Here is a 5,280-nt window from a genome sequence, read left to right as displayed (position 1 = left end):
TTTGAGGTGCTGGGGGAAAAGAGTGTGAACTTGGTTAAGGAGGTTCCAATCTTCCTTATGGACTGATGGCTGAGAGTTACATGCAGATGACATTCTCAGCAGATGAAGTGATAAATCCTTAAATCCTGAAAAGGACTCTATGTAGCACATCACAATCTTCCTCCCAGTGATTTAAAACTTCCATCATTATGTAATGACCCTATAACTCTAGTAATGTTTTTCCCTTAAATTTAAGTCTATTTTATGTACTATAAAAATACCAACTTTCTTTTGGTTTATATTTGGTTGGTATATCATCTCTATTGTTTTACTTAAAACATTTCTGGTCCTTACATTTTAGATGTGATCTTGTAAACAGCACATGGTTGGATTTTTTTAATCCCGGCTTAATGACATATACTTTTTACTGGAGAGATGAGTAATTCACTATTATTGTTGTTGTTGTTGTTGTTGATATATTCAGAGTTATTTCTACCAATTTAGTTGTTTTTTGTTCCATTCTTGTGATGTTTCTACATTCATTTTTCTCTCCTCTCTTGGCTTTCTGTCTTGGTTTCTTGCCTTTTAAAAAAAATATTTTCTTCCTATTGTTTAGAAAATATATATCATTTATATTCATTTAGTTGACATTCATGCAAATTTTAATATACATACTTAATACAATCTAAATGCAGTAAATTACTTTTCCTTTCTCCCAAATAATACAAGAAATTTAGTATGTTTTAAACCTACTCCCTCCTCCTAGTTTACATGATTTATTTTCTTTACTATTTTATCTCTCATTTGTTGTAGGGGTGTTGACAATACTGACTGTATCTCTGGCACTCCACTTTATTCATTTTATTTCTATGACGTCTCTTGGATCTATGTCTTCTGGGCCCCTTGGAGATTAATATATTTACCTTAGAAATGCCTACCAAGGCTGGGATGCAGGAGACTTGTTTTGGCCTCCCATGTTATCTGTTAAAGATAACCTAGCCTTACCCTTTCCTGATGTACAGGTCATACCACAAGACCTAATTCAAGGTTAGCTGCCAATTAGCTGCATGGAACCCTTCGACCTTAGTACAGGGCCCTCCTACACATCCCGTCACTCAGTAAAATCTGGAACAAGGTTGAGACTTTAAAGAGAATAATTGTGCAGCTGTATCATTATTGCCTGATTCCTCTATCAGTAAGTTACCCCGAATAAACCTTCGTGGAAACTTTATGGAGTGGTCTGCTTCATTCTCTGGTCTCAAATTACCTTCTCATTTTGAGGGACATTTGCCTGTCCCTCCCTCCAGCTTCTAGTATTTTTTAATTACACAAATTAAATCTTAAAATTACTGTTTTATATACTCAATGTAGGTCATTTGTCTTTCATATTTTTTGAGATCTTTGTCTATTATTCAGCTTTACTAAATAATGTCTAGATGAATATCACATTTTACATTTCTTGAATTAGTAGGCTCACATCTTTCATCAATTTTAAAAAGATTACCAGGTGCATCTCTGCGTATTTTCTCTTAGTAGTTTTCTCTGTCTTCCTTTTGAAGTGCCACTTAGGTATATGGCAGCCATCTCTTTTTTTTTTTTTTAACATTTATTCATATTTTTGAGAGACAGAGAGAGAGCACAAGCAGAGGAGGGGCAGAGAGAAGGGGAGACACAAAATCCAAAGCAGGCCCCAGGCTCTAAGCTGTCAGCACAGAGCCCAGGGTGGACATATCCATGGGGCTTCTGAGTGGCTCAGTCAGTTCAGCATCCAAGTCTTGGTTTTGGCTCAGGTCATGATCTCATGTTTTATGTGTTCGCCCCCCACATCGGGCTCTGCACTGAAAGCACAGAGCCTGCTTGGGATTTTCTCCCTCTCTCTCTCTCTCTCTCTCTCAAAATTAATAATATATATATGTATACACACACACACACACACACACACACACACATATATACATACACACATATCTCCAGGCTTCATCATCTGACCTGCAAGGCCTTGAGTGATCAACCTCTAGCCTTGCCTTATAGCACTTTGTGTCTCAGTTACTTGCTCCAAACTCTCTTTCAGTTCCTCAAGGACACAAAATTTTCTTGCATCAGATTCTCTGTTCAGACTGTCCTTCTTTAGGATCCATGCCCCCAGTTCTTTCCCTTTGTAATAGTTACCACAATTTATAATTATGAATTTGTCTCTCTGTTTACCTGTTTGTTGTGTGTTAGCCCAGAATCTCAGTGAAAGTGGAAAAAAGTTTGCTCCCCATTATATATATCTAGTCCTTAGATTTTGATCCTCAGAGGAAATATTTTTGGTTGAATGAACAAGGCAGAGAAAAGATTTTAAGAGATGTCGAGTTTGGAAAAACAAAAGAAGAAGGTACAGGAAATGGTGACATAGAAAGGTAGAGTGTTAACCAGGACAGCCTCAATAAAATACCCTGAGAAGGGACTGGGGGGGGCAGAGAGGGGAAGGGCAGGGGAAAGAATCTGGGTTGAAATGATCTGAGGAAAGTGAAATTGTTTTGGGAATTCCACAGATAGTAGAAGCAATAGATTTTTACATTGCTAATGAAGATATCATTTACCTGATTAAAAAAAAATTAAGGCAGAGAGAATATGTAGTACTCAGATACAAACTGAAATTTGAAAACTTTGCAGGGGCGCCTGGTGGCTCAGTCAGTCGAGCGTCAGACTTCGGCTCAGGTCATGATCTCGCAGTTTGTGAGTTCAAGCCCCGCATCCAGCTCTGTGGAGCCTGGAGCCTGCTTCAGATTCTGTGTCTCCCCCTTCCTGTCCCTCCCCAGCTTGCACTCTGTCTTTATCTCTCTCAGATATAAATAAACTTTAAAAAATTAGAAAAAATGAAAACTATCCAAAGTTCACTATTCCTCCACAAACAAGTCTAGAATGAGACATCAAGATAATGACAAATTTCCACCAGCCTAGCCTGCTGACAACCTAGCAGACCAGACTGGGTGCCATTATCCTGACTTGAGCACCTAACATACTTGGCAGAGGCAGCTGGAATCCTTAATGCTGATGCATTCCTCACTTCCACAGAAGACCACCTCCAGCTGACTCAAGCTGGCCAGGCTCTAAGCCCAGGTAGCTCCAACCAGTCACCAAAACTCTCAGGCCTTGCTGTCCTACTGTGGGAGAGAAAGGGTGGTCTTTTGGCTTTGAAGGGCCTGTTGCCATTTCCCTACGTCAGCCTTATCCCAGGGGTCAGCCTGTACTTGGGCTGCATCAGGCTCCCCAGCCTCCTCCCAGGAGCCAGCCTCTAACTGGGCTGCATCAGGCTCCCCATTTGGCAGAAGAATATCCTATTTAGAGCTCCAACTCTGGTCTCTACTCTTCATTTTTTTCTTTGACAATAATATTCTTTAAAAGGAAGTGAAATGCAGTTCTTATTCTTACTTTGCCTTCTCGTTCCTATACGCTTTCCCAGTCTCCTTTGAAGCTGAGGGTTTCTTTTAGCCTCTATGAAAATCATTAAGAAGTTTCAACATTATAAATACTTCAGAAACTGATTCAACTCATTGGCTAATAATAAAAGTGGTGTAAAATCTACTAAACTAGTGTTTGAGAGTTTAAATGCTTTTATTAGCATCTTTGTTTAAATTTAATGTAGTTTAGGTGTTGGGTTTTGATTTTGGTTTAGTTTTGATTATCTGCAATTAGCCATGAGGTTTATTATTTAAAACCAAAATTAGTTTGGTAAGATTTGCCTTGCTTTAGTCTATGGCAATAAGGAATGTAACACTAGTCACAACAACTTATTTTTTCTTTCCTTTTTTCATGTGCAAAGTTTCTGCAAATCCATACACAGCAAAATGAGGTACAAACCACAGAAGTATTCATTTCTCCATTAAAATGTATTTTTCTTTTGGAGTGCCAGGGTGGCTCAGTTGGTTAAGCGCCTGACTTCAGCTAGGTCATGATCTCGCAGTTTGTGAGTTCGAGCCCTGCGTTGGGCTCTGCGCTGACAGCTCGGAGCCTGGAGCCTGCTTCGGATTCTAGGTCGCCCTCTCTCTCTCTGTCCCTCCCATACTCATGCTCTGTCTCTGTCTCTCAATAATAAGTAAACGCTAAAAAAAATTTTTTAATGTATTTTTCTTTCATTCAAATAGTAAATATTAGAATATCTGAACCAATAAAAGGCCCTAAACACTCTAAGGATCTAAAAATACTTTAAAGATATTTCAGAAAAAAAAAAGATATTTCAGTAATCAAATTTTCATTTTTTAATGACTCATACTCCATGAAATAAATTTTTTTTAGAATTTAGTACTGTCAATCGCTTCTCGGCCTTTTGGCTAAGATCAAGTGTAGAATTTAGTACTGTCAATTTTTAGTAATATTTTAATATTTAGTACCGTTTCGTTAATTAGCTTTCCTTTTTGTAGTATCAACTAGATTCTAGTATGTTAAAAGAAGATTTTTTAAAGACACTTTAGATAAAGTCCAGTTTGAAAGAAATCTTGTTTGAAACAAAACGCTTAATCAATGAAGAGGCATTTGCTAAGTAGACAACATGACATTAGTCCAGTGCTAAGTAATATCAGGCACAAAAGGACAGGTGTCTGACAGGCCATCCCCACTGGCCATCCCCACTGCCACTGCCTGTCTAACCCTTTACCCCTTTACCTCTGCAGGACTGACATAGTCTGATCCTTCTTCCTCCCAGCTCCCGCTGTCACCTTCCAGCTACACCGCATGTGGCAATCTGCATATACTGCCAAACCAATCTTCCTGAAATATTTTTTTTCATTACCTTTTCTTCTCCCTAAAAATGTTTAAGCCAAACTCCCAACTCCTCAGCCTTACATAGAGGGGGAAAGCATTGGTTTTAGAATCAGACCCAGGTTCATACATCTGTTTGGATACGTATGTGAATGACTTGAGTAAGTTGCTTGATGTCATGTGTAAAATGGGTATGATCATGATTACCTCACCAGGGTGGGAAAAGGAATCAGTAAATACAGGATGCAAAGCCCTGAGCAAATACCAAACGCTTCTCTAAATTGACTGGCTGCAGACTGGCTTTGCTATGTGACCCTATCTTCTTAATTTATCTCTTTCCATTTGTCTGCACCAACACTCTTTGCCATATTATGTCACCGACACACAGTCTCTACAAGTGCCTTTTGTTTTCCAATTTTCATGCTTTGGTTCATGACTTGAAAGAAAAAACTAACATTTATTTATGTGCTAGTACTGTATTAAGCTGATATATTAGCTCCTTTAATCTTGATAAATAATGTATCATTATAGATGAGGAAAAAGTTTCAAAAGGTTGAG

The 5,280-nt window shown here is 38.4% G+C and overlaps 1 pseudogene; it reads left to right on the top strand.

The window, feature by feature from the left end:
• Positions 1–4,275: 4,275 nt before the first annotated feature.
• LOC122203137 lies at positions 4,276–4,360 on the top strand (annotated as a pseudogene).
• Positions 4,361–5,280: the final 920 nt, after the last annotated feature.

This window comes from Panthera leo, chromosome A1, assembly GCF_018350215.1.
Source record: "Panthera leo isolate Ple1 chromosome A1, P.leo_Ple1_pat1.1, whole genome shotgun sequence".
Classification (NCBI taxonomy): domain Eukaryota; kingdom Metazoa; phylum Chordata; class Mammalia; order Carnivora; family Felidae; genus Panthera; species Panthera leo.
This window is presented reverse-complemented; position numbering and strand designations above follow the sequence as displayed.